This window comes from Nipponia nippon, unplaced genomic scaffold (assembly GCF_047370975.1).
Source record: "Nipponia nippon isolate SJK-2023a ecotype South Korea unplaced genomic scaffold, ASM4737097v1 scaffold_11, whole genome shotgun sequence".
NCBI lineage: Eukaryota > Metazoa > Chordata > Aves > Pelecaniformes > Threskiornithidae > Nipponia > Nipponia nippon.
Window position 1 is genome coordinate 24,054,039 of NW_028262302.1, and position 24,910 is coordinate 24,078,948.

General features: G+C 39.1%; 1 protein-coding gene across 7 annotated transcripts in view; it reads left to right on the top strand.

The window, feature by feature from the left end:
• The window catches only part of PPP2R5E (protein phosphatase 2 regulatory subunit B'epsilon), a 79,994-nt gene that overhangs the window by 17,612 nt on the left and 37,472 nt on the right, over window positions 1-24,910 (top strand). Inside the window, exon 1 of one of the 7 annotated variants that reach the window (XM_087747948.1) lies at window positions 8,353-8,548. The exons of 5 other annotated variants lie outside the window; for them this stretch is intronic. The gene's annotated coding sequence lies outside the window, so the exon portion shown is untranslated. Of the gene's footprint in view, window positions 1-8,352; window positions 8,549-11,893; window positions 11,913-24,910 lie in introns of those variants that run through there. One more of the 7 variants, XM_087747949.1, reaches the window with a different exon arrangement.

Consider the following 24,910-nt stretch of genomic DNA (forward strand, 5'->3'; position numbering starts at 1 on the left):
GAGTTTAAGGTTTGGTTCAGGTATCTCTAAATCTCAAGTGGGACAGATTCTTCCAACTAATGCACTTGAGGGGGACCCCCCCACCTCAAAGCAACCCTTCTACAAAAGGAAAAATAAACCCCACAAAACCCAAATCATTGTTAGAATTCCTGTATATGCTTCTGAGCTGTTTCTGAGAGAGTGTAAGGGAACTGGAGAGTAAAAGTATTTTTCTTAAGTTTTCAGGATATTCTCCTAATGAAGGAATGCCATAATATCTAGAAACAGAAGTAAGTGACTTAGAAGCAAGTTTTGAAGTATCTCTAAGCAACTTCCTTTTATTTCCTGCTTGGTAAGGAACAGTCATTCCTGTTGCAGAAACTTTCTTAATCAAGGATTTTGCAGAGAGGAGGATCACCGATTCTGAGGTGACCTCATTTGACATGAGTGCATCATTGGTCTCCCCTTGTTTTGCACACTTGATCCTAGCATGAACAGGCATTGCACCACAGCAAAAATTAAATTGCGAGCCAACATCTTCAAAGTTATTTTTCACTTGTGGTGAAATGTGTCAAAACTTCATGGTCAATAAAAAGTAAATGGTTTGGAAATGAACTTATTTTCATGTTTGTTTGTTTTTGGATAAGCATTACACTTCTGGATTAAAAACCCCTTATATTTCAAATACAATGGAAAAGCTCTACGACAATACATAATATACAATAATAAAAGACAGACTGTTCTTTCATTACAGTTGGTCTTTTTAGATAAAGCATTCAGTACTTGATAATGTTTTTGCCCATGTAGTTTTAAACGTCTCGCAACAGGACCTATCTCGTGTCCGGAGCTGCAGCAAAGATAGTTGAACAGAGTGCCCACCCGTGCGTGCTTCATTTCGGGAGAGGAGTCAAATGGGTGCAGGGGAAGCGATTCAGCCTTCCCCCCCACTCCGAGATTCGGTGGCGAGATGGGCAGTGCCTCCCCCTCTTCTGAGCTCATGCCGCTTTTGTGGTTAATGCAGTTTTTCTGCATTGTTGTTTCCCAGGTTTCTTGTCCATATTGAATATCTATATTTGGGATTATTTTTCCCAGATGTATTAGTTGGTGCTTTTCCAAACTGAATTTCACTTTGTTTTCTGGCCATGTAAGGAATTTGCTTAGGTTCCTTTGTATTATTTCTGACTTTACTGCTACTCAAAGTTGCCTATTTAATATCCTCAGAAGATGTTATCTATATGCTATTTTAATCGTATAGATCATTAAGGAAGTTATTAATGTCTGAACTAAATTGATTCTTATAACTCAGTGGCATTTCTTTCCAGTTGGATACTTTGAGATTTTTATCCTTTTATTTCTAGACTTTTCGGCAGTGCTATGTTTCTCTTCCTCTCCTGTCCAAAAAAATCGGAATCAGATATAAACATAGGACTTTCAGGGAAAACAGAAGTGTGATTCATAGTGGAATGGAGTAAACTTTGTAAATCCAATCACAGTTGAAATTTAAGCTGTAGTATAATCATTGTGTATGTATCTTCACATTGATTTCAATATGCTGTCTTTGTAGTCTAATTTGTACAGTAGTAGTTCTTAAATGATAAATTATTAAGTAAATATTTTCCTAGTGGAATGTGCTTTCTATTTTTGTATATCATCTTGAGAACAGAATGTGATTCCTTTCTGTAGGGTCAGCTATTTGAAATACTTGCCTGTGTTTGTTCTAACTGCATAATCTATAATCCTCAATATGTCTTTAATCCACTTTATCTCCTACAGAACTACATCTCTGGAATAGGGAAGCATATAGTATGATAGATAGAACATAAGGGTATAAAGTTTGGGAAGGTGAAATCAATTTCTGAGGTTAGTATTGATAGGCTTTGGCAAATACCAGATAGAAGAAATGACTAGTTAAGAAAATTAAATAATACTCATGTTTTCATTCCTATGGAATGAACAAATAATAAGTTTTACAGTATTTCATATCTGGAAATATGATAAAATTAAAGATGGAATTTACCACCTGGCTACCCTTAAACATCTCCTACAGTGTTAAGGGAAAGGAATTGATTTATTTTCTTTTGATTCTTTATGGTTATTGTGTGAAGTCAAATTGAACTTAATGTTTACCTTTCTATGCATGACTAAGATGGAACCATCTTAGCATTGACCACTTGAGATAGAGTGGATGCATTAACCTGGAACAAAGTTAGCCATGGTTTCAAGGAAGGGTGTATGTGTGCATGCACACGCGTGTGTAGAAGTCTGTCTGTGGGAGAATGAGCGTGTTCTGGTATTGGTTAGGAGTGTTTTTGACAGTTTGGTGTGCTGGTTTTCTTAAGGATTGCGCAAAGAGCTTCTGTTGTGATTGCTCCATTAGTATAATGGAGGAGAAAAACTTGAAAAAATTGCCTGTAGCCTACCTGTATTAACAGGCAAAACGTGACCCTTAAACAAAATTATTGGTGCTGTTGGGGGTGTGTGTTTTGATGGAGCTGATAAACTGCATTTTTCAAGTAGGAGAATAAGGGAAGACCAGTCATCAACAATCAGCTATCAAAATTTCAGATTTTTTTAATTAACCCCAAACAAACTTCATTTAAACTCACTATTTTTGTGTGTAAATTTCGGGTAGAGTATTTTATTAGGTGATTATCGAAGTGTTAGATGCAAATAGAGTTGACTTTTTTTCCCCAAATGTCGCTGTTGCTTTTGTATGTTTTGGTAACTGACAGCAATTGAAGATTGTTAAATAAAGCAAGTTGTCAAAGGTCAGGTTTCTGTATTTGTCTAATACTAAGGTATTTGCCAGGGGACAACGGATTTCTCATTTCGCTTAGTGACAAATAATCTCATTTTACAAGGTCTTTGGGTTTGGGGGGGTGGGCTGGGGATAGTGATCATGTTAAATGGCAAACTTGGACAGCACAGGTTTTTGTTAATGAAACCACACTACTTAGCAGGCCTGGGTTCAAACACCACCAGTACTTCTATTTATTTATTTTTTTAAAAGTAGTTGGTGTTAAACACAAATATTCCTGGGTTTGTATTGTAGAAGGTGGTGATGATCAGCAATGTTAAGTAAACCTGGCGCATCAGTCCTAATGTTTGTTGTTCTTACAAGTGGCTAGGAACATGCATAACACTGAAACCCCCACATTCTTATAATACTAAAGAGAAGGAAAAAGGTAGTGTGGAATTTCAGTGTTCTACATCTGTAAAACTTCTGAGAATCCTCCGAGGGGATGTAAACTGTGGGGAAGCTTATTTACGTGAGTGGAGATTTCCTTTATAGAAAAAAAAAGATACCATGTAAAGCAGCATGGTCCTTGTTTATTACTCACCCTTAAAAATGATTCCATCTAATCCATTCCCTGAAAGGGATGGGAACTGGCTAACGGGGTAGCAAGTGAATCTGAACCCAAAAATGTCTATTACTGCACCTGCATATGCCATCGCGATAGCATCCATGTGGCTGCAAGGAGGGAGGGTCTGCAGAACTGACTTCCACTGCTGATAGAACTTAATTTTATTTTTTCCAGTAAGGAAATAAGTGGGAATTTTCATTTTTTACTTTTAGACGACGAGAAGTTTTCTACCAGCTTCACTGCTTAAATTCATATTGTGCTTTCTGTGCTGCCACACCATTTTCAGTAAAAGAGCAGTTGCATGGAGACAAAGAGGCTGCTGATTTAAGTCTCAATAGAGAAGTCTGTTAGGCTTCAACTGTGGGAGGATACTAAATGTAGCTAAGAGGTTGGCAGATGCTACCTGGACAAAAACTGCTTGAAAAATATTAAGCAGCTGTTCAGTAGGTTTGCCTAAAAACCATTTAATGACTGGAAGAATTGCTGGGAAAAATATGACAGAGGAGTTTTGGTTTAAAAATTTACTTATTGTTTGGATGTAATTTGCTGTTCATGTGGAATAAAAGAAAAAAGTAGAGTTCAGCTACAAATATTTTGCTCGTGTTGATGTGAGGGGAAAAAAAATCCAACCCAAGCCTTTTTTTCTCTTCCCACCTGTCTTACAATTTTTTGGTAAATTATGTGAATTTATGCAACATTTTGGCTTTAAGTTTCAAAGGGAGTAATACTGTTTCTGATTATGTAAGTGAAGCTGAAAGCTTTGGAGTGTTGTCTTCTGAAGTTTTCAGAAAGCTCAGTGTGTCTGCTGCTATTAATGTTTTTCTAAGCTATAACACTGAAAATTTACCTAAAGGGTTTATTTTGCGCTGCAGTCTTCGAGAGCACTGTAAGGAGGCCAGAGCGAGGTGGTGGGACTGGGCCTGAATTTCAGCCGGGTGCATGCAGAGCTGCGTGCATGGCCCAAGAGGCGAAGCTTTCTTCATCTGCACCTTCCTCATCCCTGGCCTCCTCTGCAGGTTGGATAGTCCTGGGAGCTGCCCTGGTTTCTCGCCTTCTTGCCGAGCCGGAGTGTAAACGCTCTTTAGCCATATCATTTCTGACCTGTGAGATGCTGTGTGGGACGTGTGAAATGAGCTATCCCAGCGTTTTTGGTTTGTTTTTCCTTTTGGCGGGTGGAGAGGGGAGATAAAAAAGTTGTGTGAAGCTGTTGTGCTGCATGACTAAACAGAGAGAAAAGGCCCAAGGAAGCCATTGCTCAGGACCAGGGTAGTTAATTTAAGCAGGGAGTATGAACTTCTAATTCATTTCTAAGTGCGGTTCCCTTTATGACCTGTTCCATGGGGAGACTTGATTACAGGATCTCTGTGCTGGGTCATTAAATAGTTAACATCAATGGAGATATATATGCTTCAGAAGCTAAGATTTGCACATGTGTGGATATAAGCGTTTCCAGTAGAACACATCTGATACTTAACCTGGAAAAAAGTCAAAAGAGGTGATTAATGTTTTGTACCTTTGGAATAGCTTTAATTTTGTGTGCCTAAAGCTTCTAGCAGGTGCTGTAGAAACTGGGGGGAGAAAAAAAAATCTTTTCAGCATGTCCCACCCATACTTCTTCACATAGAGCCACAAAATAGTATTCAAGTGAACAAGAATCTCCTGATTGAATCTAAATGGAAAATGCAGTTTTCCATGGCCTAATTATTCCAGAAATGACCATTTCATTGTAGGCAAATTTAACTAAAACCTAGGAAATTTCTGCAAAATTATCTGAAAGAGAAAATACTTTTCTCTTTTAAAGTGAGGCAAAGAAAAAGCAAGTTTTTTCACAGAGTCTGTGTTGATCTATCTCGGCTACTGGTTCTGCTTCCGATAGAAAGAGGTTTTCAGTTTTCATTAATATGTTCTTTGTTTTTTGCTTACTATTTTGTTTATTATACAGTAAAGTGGCTAAAATTTCTGTAGACACAGTTTCATAAATTTTCAATTTTTCTTGTAGAATTTCTAAAAATTTATTTCTGAAAGAGTGCGCTTTGGCCCATGTTAAATGGTTGCTTTAGAACTTCTCTAGTGGTCCCTTGCTGTTCGTTAGGGGTGGGTTTTGTGCCCTGGATCAGCCTTTTGCTTTGTCCACAAATACCAGCCCAAATTCGGCAGAGTTCTGAGACGACGGATGATTATTTTGTGTGTAACAGCTAGATAGGGTTATCATAATTAAGAATGATCAGGCATTTTAGCATCTGTTATTAACCAGAGTGTGCATGTGTCATCCTCGCAGAGCAAATGAGGATGATTTGTTTCCTCTTAGGTGTGACAGAGGCATCAGTATTACTTTTCTTTGGGGCACTGGTAAGATCAATATGAGGATGCATCATGGGGTCTGGGACTTGGCATGCTTGAAGAAGCTATAGGAGAATAAGAGAGATGTAGACCCATTAAATGATCGAAGACCCAGAGAAAATGCCTTACGCAATACAATTAATAAAAAAAAATCTGTTTGAATAGTTTATCAAAAAGCTTGAGAGCAAATCTGGTCATAGTGTCTTAGGGGGAGAAAATACTGGTCAAATACAAGGAGAACCAATGCTGTCAGCTAAAGCCAGCAATTAGGCATGCGTTTTTAATAACGAGGAAAAATATGTGCTGGCAGGAATTACTTAAAGTGATGTTAGATTCTCTGTTTGTGTGCTTCCAAATGAAGAGACACAACTTCTTTAAAAGTTATATTTTAGTTGAACACAAGTTACCGGACGTAATTCATGGAGGGTTGCTGCATTTTGAAATCTCAGGGGGTGTTCCATTTAGGTTAGACTCTCTGCTCTGGCAGCCCCTTCCAGCTTGCATTTTCCTAGATCGGTAGCCGTGAGACCCCAGCCATTTCAGAAGGCATTTTGAAGGAAAGGCAGTATGGGATTTGGGAAGAAAAGCGAGACTTTCATGAGTTAGACTAGTTTGACATTTCCTTGGAGGAATTACACTTTGTTGTTCCCTCTGCTCTGTCTGTCTTGGGTGATACTCTGCTAGTTGTTTAGAACTGCTTGCTCTTTTTGCTGCTCAGACTGAGACACTGGGTCGTGATTTACAGAATGGATGATGACTCAAAATGCAAGTGAACTTGGTGGGAACTAGTCCTGAATACTACAAAGAGCTAAGTAAACATTCAGAAAAACGAGGATGTCTCAAATTGGGCATTGCAAATTAATGGATGCTTTTAATATGAATATTTTTATTTCTCAGTGTTCTTTTAAATTAATACCATGTGAATAATACAGCATAAAAAGGACAGTCTTCAAAAATGTTATTTTTGTTTGGCTTGAGAAAAACAAGAGATAAAAATTAAATATGACATTATACAAACTCTTCACGATTTGCTGCTTTTATTACAGCTAAGTAACTGAAAGATTGCTCTAATCTTACTTTAATAGAACCAACTCTGATTGAATTCTTTTTGTTTTTCTTTTCAAAAATCACAGACTGTCACAAACATTTTTTCAAAAGTCTTGATTAAAGGTAGTGATGCAGCCTAGTGAAATTCAGGTATGATCCAGACTGGAGCACTATTCCTTCATTGGCTCGCCTTGAGTGTGAAGTCCCTTCCTTCTCAGTCAGACTTCTTTTTTTTTTTTTTAAAGTAATACAACTTTTAAATGCATTATTCTGGTTTTAATTCATTATTCTAATTCATTAATTATACAAAATTATTTTTTTTCCTAAGAGTGGTGTGCTGTGTATCTTTTTTATTGTTTTTACTGAAATCCATAATTGTTGCTTCACCAGATCTGTTTCTTCTCATTAGCACATTTTAGCAGGCCTCACCAGGTTAAAGTAGGGCCGTAGATTTAAAATAGTTTGAAACTGCGATTCTGCTTAAGGTCTTGTATTTTTTTCAGTTCCTTCTGCCTGCCCTGAGCACAACTATCTTTGCCTGCCCTTTCTCCCCTCTTTCTTTACTGCTGGGGAGAACACAGGTACCATGTGCATTTGTGATCCTTGTTGTCAACTGAAAACAGTTCAGTGGCAAATGCCTTGTATGTTCGCTTGGTATTCCCCTCCTTGGGTCAAAATCTTAGGGAATATTGAACAATTTCTCCCAGTACTGTGAAGTGATATTTTACAGAGCCAAAACGTTCATCTGTGTGGACTTTCAATATGTTTTTTCCACTAATTTTTTGGTGTAACATGCAGTAATTTATTGTGATGCGTTACATGTCCTTACGCTAACTTTCGCCCTTCTTAGGCATTTGCCTTCCTATTTCCAAACAAATGTCTTAAAAATAGTCGAGCAGATCATTGAAAGTAGAAGGGAATGGCTGCTCTTACAGAAATGAGTGAAACCTCAGAGATGCTGATGATGTGATTTAAAAAAAAAAAAGAAAAAAAAGAAAAAAAGAAAAAAAAGAAAAAAAGAAAAAAAGAAAAAAAAAAGAAAAAAAAAAGGGGGTTTCATGGCTGTTTTATGCCAGCTCCTTAAAACTCGCTTTTTGATGTTTGTTTTTTTTTTTTTTTGTGAATTTGGGGAAATGAAACACAATATGCCGATGAATCCAAAATTTGTGATTTGATACGTACTTAAATACAGGCAGTGAATTGCTGAAATGAAAGTTGTTCAGCGTATCTTGTTGAGAAATTATTATGCTCTCGTTCTCTGAAAATAAAGGGTTGTAATTCGAGCCTGCCTTTTTAAAAGAAGAGTTTCCTCCAACGTTGTTTCAAGGTAGAGTTTGAAAAAGGAAGTAATTTGTATAATGTTGACATACAGTTCAGTGCCAAAGCAACCGAAGAATAAAATTACTCAAAATAAATAGTTGCTCTTATTTTGAAAGCGTGACAAAGTGGAGGAGCTTCCTTTATGCATAGTTGCTATTGGCTGCACAAAACCCCCGTTTCTGCGGCTAATGATAGATAGGAGTATTAATAATATAATTCATGCCTTGTCATATTTTGCTGCTTAATCATCTTGTTTGGCACTCCCCCGGCCGTGTTCTGTGTGGCCATAATTCAGGAATGAAAGCTCGCTCGGGCACTGGTATTACAGTCCAGTAATCAAAGAGGCTGGGATTATGCAGATAATGAAAGGACTGGCCAGCGTGTGTTTACCCACGAAAACTGGAGTGAAGTTAAGAGACAGTAAACAGCCGGGGAGCTGCCTTCCGCGCGGGACGATGGCCGTCGCTCCTACGTCACGGCTGCTTTAAAGATCCAGGGTGGGTAAGCAGAAACCGAGAGCGCTCTCGGGTTCAGAAACGTGTCAGCAGTATTACTTGAAGTTTCTGCCATGGAAAACTTCATTTCTTACACGTCTTCAGTAATGTTGTCTTTTGTATGCTGTTGCTGCTGTCAAAAGTAGTATTTCAAGGAGGTTGCCAACATTTTGTTAGAAAATACTTGGTTTATAAGCAAACAGTTTCCTGGTCATTAACATAGATTAGAAAGAAAGAGGGGCTATAGCATGAATCTGAATGCAAATAAACTAGAAAATCAGTATTTTTTTTGTTTGTTTTCCTTAATTTTTTTGTTAACAACTAAAATTTTAAAATCTAAACCTAACATTTTCTCAGGGGCTAGCACTGAACCTTGTGAATCGCTTGTGATTCAAAGCATTGCTGTCTTTGTCTGGATAACTTTTTTAAAAAATTTTGGGGTAGAAAGCAATTGCCTGGCTCAGTACTGAAGGTGGTTGTAGTTGGGGGGCACTGTAACAGATAAAATGATGAGAGGATAAAAGGAAGTACCTAAAACAAATGAAAGGGGAAAATGAAGTTTGGTTGGGTTTTGGTTGGTTGGTTTGGGTTTTTTGGTGTTGTTTTTTTTGTTTGTTTTTTGTTGGTTGTTTGTGTTTGTTTTTTTTTTTTTTTTTTTTTTTTTTAAAAAGCTCAAGAAGCCCTTTCTCTCTCTTGGTTTATAAACGGTGTTTCATTTTTAAGTAGTGTAGGTTCTTCCAAGATACCCATGATTTTCTGTGAAGTGGTTTCCATGCTCTTGTCAATGCATGAATAACAAATAATAGAATGGGTGGGGAGGAAGTTGATTGTAATTTGACTTAAAAGCATGAATGTTTTGACCTCAACGATTGGCAGTTTGAAAAGAATGATTTGCTGTGCTGTTTGTGTGAGCGTTGGGTTGTTTAGTGTTAATCACCATCCAGTTATGAATATAATTCACACGTTAGACAAGTGAATTAGACCATAGGCTAGTGTTGGACTTTTAAACATACCTTCAGTAAGCAGTCATGTTAAAAGGAGGGATGTTCTTTAGAGTGCTACGTTGATGGAAAGAAGCAATACTCATCTTGTGGATGTAATGAAGGTAAGGTTCATCAAGTTGTAGAGGTCTGGAAAAAATAAAAAAAATTTATTTTTTCTTATTGTTTCTTATGTACTTAAAAGATGGATTTCCTGAGATACTATTTTGAGTGACTACTCATTGTGAAATTTTCATGCGTAACCGAAGGATAAGGTGTTGGGGTTTTTTTGGTGTTTTTTTGTTACTGTTTTTTGTTGTTTGCTTTTTCTAATTGTTTATGGTTTAGGTTCTAAGTTTTGAGTAGGATGCTTTTTGGTTTGGTTTATGACTTGAGATGGTTTTCTTTAGCCAGCTGTAAAGTTCCATTGACAGGTATTGTTTAAAAATATTCTGTCTGTGCATGCTGTAGCAAAGCAGTGGACTCAGAGGAAAGCTGATCCTTATTTTTTTAAATGATACTTTCATTTGGCTTGTATTTAGAGATGTCTGATGAGCTTTATGAGAGTGAGTGGAAATTAGATCAATTTATAACCTGATGCTATATTCAGAATTCTTCTAGCCTTGAGAGCCCTAAAATCTGAGGAAGCATAGGATCAGTCTCCACGTTGTAACAGTTTTTCCTGCATTTCAGAATTAAGACTGATTTTTGTGATATTCAGAAATAAGTCTAATTTGATTATATTTACACTTTGCCTGATTAAGGATTGTTGAATCAAGTCCATTATTTGAAAGGCAGGCATGTAAAGGGAGATGTGTGTTAATGTCTGTGTTACTCTGGCAAGGCAAGGGCTGATCTCTGTGTTGAAGGATGTTAAGAGGGACTGTATTTGTATTTTAACTCAAAAGAGAGATTGCAGCGTATTTTCTTTTTTGCACAACTTTTTGCTGAAGTTAAGACAAGTTTTGCAGTTGTCATTGAACATGCCAGGGCCTGAGTGGGTTCTCCAGTTGGAGGTAGAGAATTATGTGCAGAATAAAGGTAAAATTGACTTCTAAAGACAAGTTAGAATTCCAATTTTCCAGGTTTTTAGGTGAAAGTTATAAATCCAGACGCTTTCATACCAGTCATATTTTTTTAAATATTTCCATAGGGAAAACAATATGTGTTTCTGTTTGGTTTAAGAAAGGCCACTGGGATTATTTATTATGCATAATAAAACAGAAGCTTAATTTCAAAATACCACTCCAGCGAGAAATTTGTATGCATTCTGTTAGCCTGTGTATTCTACCCCTTGGACATTCAGAAAACGTGAGGTGTTTCAATTATTATAATTCCGACATTTCTTCTGGTCATCAAATAGTTCTAAAATTCTTCCTACAGATTTCAATAAGTTCGTTACCTATATTAAGGAAAGAAACTTCCTTTTTTTTTTTTTTTTTCTGAAGTGCAGGAAGCCCAGAAAAACATAAAATGGCCCATGATTGTTGTCTTAGACCTACCCAAAAGTAAAGGGTTAATGGCAGCTTGATAAGTAGTGACAAGAAAAGGTAGGATGATCAGGGAATGGGGAAAATCAAGGGAAGTTGTGGAGAACCGGGAAGCAGGGAGGAACTGGACAGACCTGTTGTGTAAGGTGCTGGGCTGCATCAGTGCAGCGCAGCGGAGGGGAGTTGGAGCTCCCTGATACCGAGTTGGAGCTCCCTGATACCCAGTTAGAGCTCCCTGATACCCAGTTAGAGCTCCCTGATACCTGACCTGGTGGAGTACAGAGGGACAGAGCGAGCGCTGCGTGAGCTGATTTATTCTGCAAGTGAGAGAGGAGGCAAGTGCTACTGCAGGCAAACTGTTCGCGGTATCCGAGCTTGCTCTGATGTCTAAACCGCTTTTCCCTCAACTTTTTTAACTCTGAGCACTTCATAACATTGGAAGAAGAGCATCAGAATTCAAGGATTACTTAAGTATGCTGTTACTTGGAGATAGTGAGGATGTGGATAAATGATAATAAAATTTTATTCCTGAACAGGCAAAGTACATTATTGTACAATAATACAATTTTGTTTGCCTTACAAGTACTTTCATCAAAAATACTGATGCATAAACTTGCATCTGTCTACAAGCTGGTTGAATTTTTGAGTAATTTGATTTTTTTTTCAGGTGATCTGAGCTATTGAAGGGAGGGCCGGGGGTAAATACTTGCACCGTGAGTGCCCTAAGGTGGTGCCGATGCCTCAAGGAAGGATTATCTCGTAGTGGGAAGAGTAGTGCCCAAAGCAGAAGAACCTGCCATTTTCCTCTTCATTGCACAAGCAGCCTTTTTCATTTCCTCTGCCTTGCTGCATCCCGATCGAAACCTTGCATTAGGCCAAGGAAACCTGTGTGTCCAGGTGAGACTGTGTGCAGTGAGAGAGAACAAACTGGGCTGCTCTTTGCACCTTATCTGAGTGAGGACAAACAACTCAGGAGAGCTCATCCAGCTCTGGTAGGCCTGGTTGAATGCAGGAGATGACACTGAAATGGTAGAAAAGCCCTGTAAGCAGTAGGGACCTGTGAGTCCAAGCCGGGAGGGAAGCGTGCCAGGTGGAGGCATGCCATGGGAAGTCAGTGGTGTCCTCTCCTGCGGCTGACCCCAGCCCAGGGCATTTGGACTGATTGGAGCTGACTCCCCTACATTTTTTCCAACATTTTGGATCAACAAGCATGAGGTTTGGGTGTTGGAGAAAGACTGAGAGGGATGCTCTCGAGCTGGTTTCTAGGGCGCAGGTTGCCTGGTGCTCCTGTGATGGGCTCTGCTTGTCTGTGTTGGCTTGCTCTCCCTCTGCTCACTCCTCACTCCCTCCAGGCACTGAATGTCCCTCGCGGTGCTGTCGTGGGAAGCAAGGATTCCTCGCTGGCTTTGAGGCACCATGCCTTTGAACCCAAATAGATGTGCATGCCTTTTCTATAACAGAATTAACTTGAGTTCTTGCTGTATTACTTGTGTCCTCAGTCTGGACCAAAGTTGTACACAGCCATACAGAACTGTTTATTTAAAACCAAAAATAACCCCAACCAAACCAAACCAAACTAATGGAAGAGTGAGAAGTAGGGATGTGCAGGGCTAATGGTGTGGTGGTGGTTTGCAGGGCAAAGATTTTGCAGTCTGCTATATGTGTTCATTCTTTTTGGCAGAATCCCATTTAAAGCAGATCCTTTTTGCCTTTGTTTCAAGTGAAAAGAAGTTCCTTTCTCAGCAAAACAAACCATCATACAAGCATTCAGTTTCTCATTTGCAGAATAAATGATTTCAAGTTCTCTTGGGTCCGCATGGATAAAGTACTTCACCGTTTTACCGGATGCTGTGTTCTCCAAAACATCCCATTTTTCTAAATGTCTGTTTCTTAATTATCCACAGCTGAAGGCCCTTCCCTTTACTCTTGGCAGCCTATGCAGTCTTTATGGGGTGGAACAGGATCTTTCTTTCGTCCTAGGAAATAGTATTAATCCTGCCAGTATTTAACTGAATCCAGGATTACTAATCTGTTGAAAAGCTCTGCTTTTAGTTTTTACAGATGATGTTCAGGACATCTGATAGTTGCATTCATGTTGTCAAAAACGCATGCTGTGTTTGTCTGTGGTAGCCTCAGAATTTCTAGAAGGGATTCATTATATTAGTATTAAACAATTGCGGTCTTCATTAGTAAAAATGAGTCAAGTTCTCTTAGTAAAATGGTAATTTTCTCATTTACTTTCTATATTTCTGAAGTAATGGCTTTTAAATACTCAGCATTTAAATTTGCCTTTCTAGTGGAATAATAAAGTATTACAATGACTGTAATTTAGAACGAATTTAGATCATTTAGTTATTTACTTTTCCCACTGTTTTCCTAGTAGAAGCTGCCTGACTAGTCTGTCTGTCTGTCTCTCTCATGATCTCTTTTCCCTGTTTGTACCAATTTGGTTGATAACTATGCAGAAGCAGAATAGTTGGGAGGAAATTCCAAGATGCTTCAACTTTTCATTAGCAAAGAAGCAAGCAGGGCTCCCTGAGTAGTCTGAAACATCATTTTGTAGCTGTGAAGCCAGCTGTTTTATGTCATGTATATAAGAAAGAAGTCTGCATGGAAAACCACCTGTTTCAGAATGGGTTTCTTATATGTGTGTATTGTCATCGCTTGTTTCACTCTTTAAAAATCTAACTTTACATGGGTTTTCTGTCTTTTACAGATTGGTCTAGGTAATATGTAGGAAAAAAAAAAAGCCTGGTGAATAGATAGAGTACAGTTGATCTCTAGTGCTACAGTTATCTCCTATTTTATGCAGTGCTTCCTTGCAGGATTTAAAACTTTAAATGCATAAAACTCTGGTGCGGGAAAGTCATTACTTTAAAAAAAGTGTGTGAATGAAGTTGCTATAGAATCTTAGAGGCTAAAATCTGGTTAATTGATATTAAACTCTGGGCTTCATCTTGCATGGGAATAAATTTACTGGAAGCTTTCTCATTTGAATTAATGCAAGTATGAGGCATAGAGATTCCTCAATGCAGCAGCTCAGAAAGAGTTACTCAACTAGGTTACTTTTCCAGTTGTGACTAAGGGGCCAATTAGCAGCATCCGGAATGAGACGGCAGCGCCTAGGTAAAAATAGATGGCATTTGGAGAAGCTGGCGGCTGTTTTGGAGAAAGTCTTCAGCTGCAGACTGAGAGAAGCAAGACAAAGAGGCAAGCCTCAGAAAGGAGTATTACAGACATGATTCAGAGAAACTCCATGAACAGGCAAAGGTAGGAACAGACCAGAGAAACGGCAAGAAGTAATACCAAATTGGACTCTCAAACTGAAGGGCCTCTGCTGCCGAAGGAATGCCTGAGCTGGGTTCTTCACTCCATTCTGAGAAGAGAGATAATGCAAGCATTGATATTAAAATGAAACAAGCTGTAACATCCTCTGAAAATGACAGGAACCAGAGGAGTGGGTGTAAAGCTCGCTAGATTGTTAGGTCTTATGTTAAGGATTGATACTTTAATGCCTCTGTCAGAGGAAGGAGTAAGGCACGCAGAAGTGCTGCTTCAGTAGGTTGGTTTGACGGCGATTAGTTGACTACTGCCAGAGCCCCTGTGACCAAATAATTGAGTAATATGCAAGGTGCAGGGAGGGGAATTTGATGGCATGGGATTGTATTTTGCTTTCTAGCCATTACAGTTATAACTTTGACCTGTGACCACAACAGTGTTGATGGTCTTTCTCTGTCATTTCTGTAGGATATTGAAGCCACTGGATTAGTATAGTTTAAAACTCTTTTGTTCTTCACTGACCTACTTTTGACTGTACGTTAGCTATTGGATTGGGAAAGGGCCATCTGTACATGTGCCCACTGATACAGCCTGAATGTAAAGTAAAGAGAACGTAGAATGCTGTCTGCCTTCTCCTGATAAACTTCCATCCGATGGAGGTAATTACTTAAAATACTAATTTTTACAGTAAATGGCATGCTCTACTTGTCATTTAATAATGTATTAGTGAATTTGATATTTCGTGAAAAATAAGAAGGCAAGAAAAGATGCACCTGAAGTCCTATCTTTAAATACACAGAGGATGTGTGTAAGTTAAGAGCTCTCGCTACTGGTCTAGTAGTGAGCCTGTTACTTCCTAAAAAGTATGGACAAGCTAGAGAATGTATGATCTGTGTATTCATATGGTCACATACAAAGCAGGTTTGCTGTACTATGTATGCTTTCTTGATCAGTGATCTGCACCTGCACAAGCTCTATAAAAATACCTTTTAAAAGTTATGCTAATTCACCGATAGTGTATTTGGATCACCTCACTTACGAAGAGGAGCTTTCAGACTTACCTGTGTATGTATAAACCTGCAAAATACACACTTTTACTGCTGAGTTTTTCTCCATTAATTTTTTGTGGAATACATAACTGATGAGATTGCTCTTTCCTTTTCTTGATTAGTAAGCAATGAGCTCTCTGCCACTTAGAACGAAGGTGTAATTGCATTTCTAATGAACCACCGTAACACTCCCATTGACTTCTTCAGTTGGCATCCGGGCCAAATAGATGAAGTTTGTGACCACAGTACGGCTGAGGATAAATATTGTTGGTAATCTAATTTCAGCTTATCATCTTCAATAGAGAAGCACCTTAACTAGTGAGTAGTTTGGAAGAGGTAGAGAGGGTGGCAGTTGACGATGAAGAGTATTGTTTGGTAACCACAGAGGAAGGGTTTCAATTATATTTAATGCCTAAACTGTTATGTCTGGTTAATATTTGTAACAGTCTAAACTAATAATGTTTTGCAAAGTGACTGGATGTGCAGCAGAGCGATACCTTTGGTTAGATCAGTTGCATGACATACCCTTGTCTGTGTAGTTTGCAGTTTTCTCAAATTTCTTTATGAATCTTAAGAACTTAATACAAAACTCTTTATTTGTAATGGGTCAAATATTTATTTTTAAAGGTAATATACTGTGGTAGACTAATAGTCATATTGCAGAGGAGCTAAGTAATCTCTAGAGAAATTCACTTCAGGTGCCAAGGCCCACTGATCATCAGATAGATTTGTCTGTTCAGTAGCAGATGGTGTTTCTGAGGGACAGAAAATCCTATGATTGATATGCATGCATGCAGGTAAATATATTCTGCCAAAAGAAAACTGCATTTTTTTTATTCAGTGTTTTTGGAAGAGGTCAGAGGTAAAGATGGTATGAAAACAAGTCCATGCACATTATAGTAATGCAAGGCTATGATAAGGGTTGTTCTCTAGACAATTACAAATATTCAGAAATGAGGTCTCTGCTTTCCAGAACCTTGTGTTGGGGAGATAAAACGTCTACCCCATTTAGGATTCAAGCAGCAAAAAAAGTTGCTGTTCAAAAGATAGAAAAGTGGCTTAATACACTTTAGGTATAACAGAGCAGTGAACGCTAAATGTGCATAATTACTAGTAAATGAGCCTCTCATTTACTTTGTTTTAAAACTGATAACTTTAGACGTGCCATTCTGTGATGGAGAAGATCCTACTTTTAATGGGATAGCTGGTATTTTTGCATGGACATGTGTCATGATAACACAAATAACATAGAATATCCAGTGTAACACGAACTAACTTAGAACCATGGAATCGTTTAGGTTGGAAAAGACCTTTAAGACCATCAAGTGCAACCGTTAACCTGGCACTGCCAAGTCCACCACTAAACCATGTCCTCAAGCACCACGTCTACCCATCTTTTAAATACCTTCAGGGATGGGGACTCAACCACTTCCCTGGGCAGCCTGTGCCAGGGCCTGACTACCCTTTCGGTGAAGAAGTTTTTCCTAATATCCAACCTAAACTTCCCCTGGTGCAGCTTGAGGCCGTTTCCTCTTATCCTATCGCTTGTTACTAGGGAGGAAGAGACCAACCCCCACCTCGCTACAGCCTCCTTTCAGGTAGCCGTAGAGTGTGATAAGGTCTCCCCTCAGCCTCCTTTTCTCCAGGCTAAACAGCCCCAGCTCCCTCAGCCACTCCTCATAAGACTTGTGCTCCAGACCCTTCACCAACTTCGTTGCCCTTCTTTGGACACGCTCCAGCACCTCCATGTCCTTCTTGTAGTGAGGGGCCCAAACCTGAACGCAGGATTTGAGGTGCGGCCTCACCAGTGCTGAGTACAGGGGCACTATCACCTCCCTGGTCCTGCTGGCCACACTATTTCTGATGCAAGCCAGGATGCTCTTCGCCTTCTTGGCCACCTGGGCACACTGCCGGCTCATATTCAACCAGCTGTCGACCAGTACCCCCAGGTCCTTTTCCGCTGGGCAGCTCTCCAGCCACTCCTCCCCAAGCCTGTAGCATTGCATGGGGTTGTTGTGACCCAAGTGCAGGACCTGGCACTGAGCCTTGTTGAATCTCATACAGTTGGCCCCGGCCCAATGATCCAGCCTGTCCAGGTCCGTCTGTAGGGCCTTCCTGCCCTCCAGCAGATCGACACTTCCACCCAACTTGGTGTCATCTGCAAACTTACTGAGGGTGCACTCAATCCCCTCATCCAGATCATCAATGAAGATATTGAACAGGACCGGCCCCAACACTGAGGCCTGGGGAACACCACTTGTGACTGGCCACCAACTGGTTTTGACTCCATTCACCACCACTCTCTGGGCTCGGCCGTCGAGGCAGTTTTTAACCCAGCACAGGGTGCACTTATCCAATCCATGAGCAGCCAGTTTCTGCAGGAGAATGCTGTCGGAAACAGTTGTCAAAGGCCTTACTAAAGTCCAAGTAGACAATATTTGCAGCCTTCCCCTCATCCACTAAGCGGGGTTGCCTTGTCATAGAAGGAGATCAGGTTAGTCAAGCAGGACCTGCCTTTCATAAACCCATGCTGGCTGAGCCTGATGCCCTGGTTGCCCTGTACGTGCTGCATGATGGCACTCAAGATGATCTGCTACATAACCTTCCCCAGCACTGAGGTCAGGCTGGCAGACCTGTAGTTCCCTGGTTCACAGGTTGTAGGGGAGTATTATATAAATGTCATGTTTTTCCCCTCTGTTGGTGAATTGTTCAAGATCTTGAACAATCTGAAGATCAAGAGGTTGCTGTAGAAATGGTCCAGAATGGGGATATATGCCTGTGCACCAGGGAATGTGGGAGAGATCTACAGTAATTGCAAAAGCAAAATAAAATAAAGTAGATTTATTTATTTATTTTCTGTCGTTTAGACAGATCTACCAGGCTTGGCAATATGAGAAAGGATGTTCCTTAAACTAACAGCTTGACTAATTTGAGTTATTGTCATAAGGTATTGAATAACATAGTCTGAGCCTTCCAGATGACCATATCTCAGGGCAGCTGGTTGAACCTAAGCACTAGAAGGCCTTATGCAAGGGAAATAACATCTTGAAGGAGGGAATGATGTGGTAACCTCCTTTCTTGACAAATCAACCACATGGATTGCTTGTGGATGCAAAGTCCTCATGTAGCATCTTGAGTAATGCTTTCTAGTTTCTCAGATGTCATCCCAGTGTGTAGATCAGAATGTACCTTCAGGTTTTCCTGTGTTTTCTCGTGGCTCAGCCGGGATGTAGCGGGGATTATGTTCTTGTGCTCAGGAAACACAGATGAGCAGCGAGCACTGTGGCTCGTGTTCCTGAGGGACATGCCGCTGCAGATGCATCTCCCCCTGCAACCCCGTCTTGTTTTTGGCATAACATTGAATCCAGCTTGAGGTGTTGATTCTGATCTCGATGGGCTGAAACTAGTATTTAGAAGACTAAATGAATAATGAAGGCCAAATCCAGTAAGTTTGTTCTTCTGTCGTGCTGGAGCTTCTGCAGTAAGGAGGACACGTGTAAGAAGTTGAGCTTTCTGGGGGATCCGTTTGGGGACTGTAGAATGAACTCCCAGTTTGTGTCTGCGTCTTCCATCATAAGTTTGGGGTATGTTTGTTAAAGCTTGTCTTTTTCTTACACAAACATAGCATCTTGCATGTGTGCAGTTCCATCAAATTTTTACTCCGTTACACACATTGCTTCCTCTATGGAGAGAATGAGAGAGCAAACACGTGATGGGCAGTCGGATTGCGTAGTCCATTACTGGAAAATACCGGGAGATTATTGTGGTAAATTAGCATAGAGCAGACTATGTTCTTGACTAAATTTATACTACCAAATGAGAAGGGAATGGAAGTTATGTTTTCAGGGTTCAATTAAACTCTTCTAAATGTATAAGTAGGATTATAGAATTTATATTTTATATGTATAATAGCTCTCACTTAATTGCTTCTTTCACTGGAGAATGAAGTACTCCTGTGACTTCTGGGATAAATTAGTGGGTCAGTATCAAGCGGAGTAGCAATCCTGAGCCCATGTGGATGAGAGCTATGTTTTGAGTTTCCTGTGTTCTCGGTTCATTTTTTTTGCAACTGTCTAAGTGTTTCTGAATAAATTTCATAGAACAGCTCTGTAGTTTGAGCAAAATGAATATTGTATATTTTTATTTGGACAGATGGCAGTTTCAGAGCACTTACTAAGCAAGGTATAATTTTTGTACTCTTACAGGAAGCATGTACAGCTATATAATTTTATCGTGATTTCATTATGTACTTAATGCACCAAACAAATAAATTCTAGTGCAAATCCTGAACTGCCTTGTGACCTCAGTTAGAATGGAAGGTAACTGTAAGATTGCTGTGACATGTTTGTGTTCCTATATTTAATGATTTAATGATTATAGAGCAAAAGCTTCTCATGTCATGCAGGAAAAAATTGTGATCTGATAAGAATCTTATCGCAAGGAAGACAATAATCCTCTTAAGGATTCTTCTGTCTTAGGTCAGCAGGCCATCGTGGGTTTTTTGCAAAGGTATTTCTTAGTAGCCTGGAACTAGTAAACATTATTCTGGGTTTTAGGTTTTTTGCCATCCAAGGAACCTGGAAACCATGAGATGTTCATTATGAATTGCTAGTCTTGCCATTTTCTGATATTTGCCATTAATTTCCAATGCAAAAAAAAAAAAAATGCACACGATATAGCAAAATAAAGTTGAAGCTGCAGTGTAATCCATCATTCTCTCTCAAATTAACAGAAACAAAGTACAAGATAAAAGTGATACGAGCATAGCGTGCCAAAGTTGAAATAATGAGCTGAGACTTGTGTCTCTATTGACGTTTGGAATTCCAGTGCTCTGCTAAGAACTTGGGAATGGATGGAGGATGGCAGGGTCCTAGAGACTAGCTAGGCAATTAAAAATACACTGAAAAACAGCCTGAAGACCTGTTAGTGATTTTAAAGGAAGACAGCAGTAGGGTGACCCAGTGGAGCACTAAGTTGCTATTGCGTAGCTTTGCTCTATGTCGGTAATTTGAGAAATCACTTGGAAAATGAGACGTCTTTGTTTATGTGGTGTTTCTATCTCTGGTCTTCATGATGTGTTTTAGGGTAAAGGAGCTGAGCAAGTATGTAAGTTCAGCTTATTTTGGATTTGCATTTGCTTTACCTGTAGCTTTTGCTATGCAAATGTTTATGGAAAAGTCTGACTTTAATTCTGGTGTACAGCTCCTCCTGGTAACAGCTGAAAGGAACCAATGGATGATTCAGCACTGGAGGCATTACCAGCTAGAATCGAGCAAAAGTATAAGGTTTAATACTTACTTACTAATCCTGGAGTCTCAAAAAACCCAACAGCAAAGATTTTTCATGTAGGGTCAGTCTTTTGTTTGTAATGGAGCACAATGTTAAGATTCAGAGATTTTAAATTTGTAGATATTTTGATTCTTAGACTAAGGATGTTCTAGGGCAGCTCTGGGAGCTCCAAAGTGTGAGCTGATGGTACTGGATTTTAGTGTTGTCTCCCCGCGTAGTATTGGGTTGTGTTTTTACATACCTAGCTAAATTAACAGGTCAGTGCCTAAAAAGAAAAAAAAAAAAAAAAAAAAAAAAAGAACAAACCACCACCAACCAACAAACAAAAAACTCCAAAACAACCACAAATCCTGAAAGTGGGTAAAGTGGGTATATGCTTCTGTTTATATAAATTGAGAAAGTAGAAGACAAACAGTTTGGGTTTTGCCCCCCCCCCAAAGAACATTTAAAATCCATCCTTGATTTTTCTTTTTCCCTTCCCCTTGGAGAACACTTTGAAAAGTAACAATTATGTCTTTCATATCTAATGGTAGAAGGTGAGACAGAAGGTGTGTGGCAAAGGTATCCTGATCATTTCTTCACTACACAAGGTCAGTATTCTCAAGTGGCAGGACAAACATGAACAGCAGCTCTCTCTGGTGACTGTAAATCTAGTGACTTCGACTCCTCTGAATGAAGGTTAGCTTGTACTTTGAAAGTGCAATTCAGTAATAACCTACTTGAAACAACTAGCATAAACTTTCTGAGCCAGTGTAAAAGAAACTTGAGTCAGTCCAGGAAAATTGGCTACAATAACTCAGTGTTTCAGCAAAGTATTTTTGTCTTATTTTGGGATTTTATGCCACGTATTCAATTTAGGAAATTGAAATAACATTTATGTGTATTTTTGCCAGCCTTTTTACTTCTTTTAAAAAAAAAATGGCTAATAATTGGTTTTGAAATATTGGTAAAAGTTGGGGGGAGAGGGAGAGGAAACAACCTACAAAACCTGTGATCAGCTTGGGGCTAAAAAAGAAGTGTTAATTTGATGTCTAGGGAAACTCACCATAAATAATGTAATGGGATATATTAAAGATGTCACAGAGTGTCAGGAACCTCTAGGTATGTAGCTGCTTAATCAAATCTAACTCCTGAGCACTAACTCATTCGTTCTTGTCTTGCTTAAACACTTCGAGCTCCTATTTTTTCCTTTTAAAATATTCTGCTATTGCCCAAACTACTTTTTCCTCTCTGTCTTTTCCAAGTCTCCTGCTCATGCTCTACCTCATTCTCTTTCTCTCTTGGTTTTTTAATACTTTACGTTGTTGCTCTGCCACCTTTGGCTTCCCACTCTGTCCCTTTCTCATAATATTCACAGCTGCTTTGCTGTTCTTCCATCTCTTCTGAAGTTTTTTGGTACACTCATCCACTTGCTCTTCTCCTATCATTTTTTCTCTAAAATTTGTGTCATTTGAATCCTTTTGTGTACCTTCTCTGCTGTCTTCTTTGACCTGGATCATTTTTGCCTTGAATGTACTTGTAGGTAGAATAGGTAAACTTTGACTGTCTTTGATTACTCCATTAGTCTAAACTCTTCCCATTCATTGAAGAACTAATGAGGGGGGGTTGAAAAGTGTTGTCAAGGAGGAAGGTGTTGCTGCTTGATTATAAATATAAAGACATGGTTACTATTAAGTGGTGATTATTAGTAGATGGACACCATATGCTACCAAATACCTTGTAAGTCTCTATTTTTGTGGGACCTAGAACAGCAATTGGTGTACCCAAATACCCTGGTAATCCCATCTTCCATTAGTTGCTCATGAGTTCTGACTGTCCACTATACATTTCCTTGATTGCTTGTTATTAACTGAGATACTTGATATAACTGTTTCCTAACAGATTCATCATGTTAGGTTAGTGATGTGTAAGAGAATCCAAACTTGTAAAACCTATGGCACCCTGGAAGCTCTCTGCTCACTTGAGGGTGGCACATCATCCCTGCTAATTTGCATTAATGTAGTCATTTTGCAACAAGTATGGATGTAGCAGTATTTTGCTATGGCTTATCAGTAGCTTTGATAACCAAGCTCATGGTCTTGGTCCACTTCCAATTTGAAAGCTGTCCACAGCACAGACACCATTGGTGTAGTCAGTGGTGGAATGAAGAAGCGTTGGTCATAGATTGACAAAGTGTAGCCTAAACGAATCATTGCATTGAAACCTTGGCTGCCGTGGGTCCGGATTGAGCCGTATGGGTGAAAGAAAGGAGGCTTAAACTGTTGCCTGCACCATGCCCACTGTGGAAGTAGGCAAAAAGTTTAATTGAAGTTTCATAAACTTTAGAAGTATAGTTCTTAAAAATACGCTTTATTGAAATTCTTTTTATTGTCAATTTGTTTTTAATTCTTGGTCTTGTGATGAAGGAAACAGAAGGCTTTCATCCGTGTGTTCTATTAAGGGGTTGAAGCTCATGAGATTTTACATATGTGAGTAAAGGCAAAATTTTGATTAAGATATTTAAAAGTATATCTACGCTATAAAATTTTGGCAGTGTATATGACTAAGAGTACGTCTGTTAAGGAATATCCCCTGTTGCTTGTAATGCTACTCCATATACACTCAAGGCACTCAAATCAAATGCTAGATCTACACTGCTTTCAGACTACTCGGCCCAGTAAATGATGTTTGTTGAAAACCTCTGTGAAATGATCGGGGAGTATTGGCAAGGAGTAGAGGAGTTCACAGTATCCAGGATCCCTGCGCAACTACCCAGGAGACTCCCACTTGATGAGAACTTGCTCAGTTTGATCAGGGAGAAATTAATGGTGAGGGAAGTAATTCTCAATTTTGTGATTAATTATCTGAGGAGACACTGATTATCAGGAGAAGTGGTGGAGTGTGTCCTGTGTTGCGCTTCTAATCATGCATTTTGAATGTGCTGGAAACAGTATGTTAATGTTGCGCTTTTCTTTTTGTGCATGTTCACTCATGAAAGTCAGCTTGAGTTTGTCCCACTGTATTTATTGCTGTGTGAATAATGTTGGTACTGGTTAGACTTTATATATTTGGAACACAATGCCTAACTGCTGCCCTGCCTGTATAATTATTAAGTATAGAGAATGGGTTGGGAAAACAGCTTTGAAAAAAGCACCTATTATAAATGAATGATTACTGACTTCACAAAGCATTCATAATATTGACAGCCAGTCAGGAAAATTAAATAAATGCAATCAGGATAGTGATTACTTTTCTCAAGAAGCGTGTGTAAGAAAGAGAGGGCAAACATTTGTACTTCTTGGCATCTTAAGACCAATATTCTACTGTGAAAAGTGGCTTATAGAAATGCGGCTCGTTATGTACTGGGGTATACGTATGACGAGAACTTGAGTTAGCTTCGCTAGACCTTCTCTTGAAGTGAACTTCTCAAAGGAGACCAAAAGGCTTTCAAATTCAAAGTTGCACGTTTTATTTGAATAAAAACTAGAAAGTTAGCTTCTTACAAAATAGAATCTTCATAGTGACCTGTTGGGGATAGATGCAGACATAAAGAGATTTATCCACAACTGCCTACTTTGTGCAGGTAGGTCCTTGCTTCAGCAGTTGGTTGTGTTTAACTTGGTGGCTTGGTGAGTGGCAGCAAAGCGGGAGGGGTTTGTTTGGTTTTTTAGAGCATTTTGGCACAAGGAGATTTTACTTAACTAGAAAAATCATAATCCTAGGTTTATGTAATAACTAGAAGATATGGAAACTGAAGAAAAATTGGGGAATTATTTTACTATCAAGCTGATAGGGAAAGAATATCGGAAACAATCTTGAGGGGTGGAGGCAAGTGAATACAGAATTCTCAAATGTTGGGAAATTATAAGGAAGTTCTTAGAATTAATGTGAGTAAAAAAGTTACTCTTAATCTCTCGGTCCCCCATTCCGGACATACTTCGGTTTTAGTACGTGTTTATATTTTTCATGCATAATGTGGTGGTGCTTGCTTTTACTAACGTACAAGATGGTGCTAGTTCTTTATGCAAACGTCATCAAGCTAATTAATAACAGTAATGTATACACTGGAAGCAATAGTTATTCTGAGGGCATTTTGATTTTAATTATTAATAAACGTTCTGATAGTATATATGTGGGTGCAGGGTAGCATGTGTGAGCATATCCTAGTTTTGCCTAATATTTTGTATGTAATCTGCATTGTTTGTCTTGTTTTATTCTCATTCTAGGCCCTGTATTGTCTTCCATCTGCAATCCCGTGACTTTTCCTTACAGTCGCCATGCTGGCTTAACCAGCTCAGT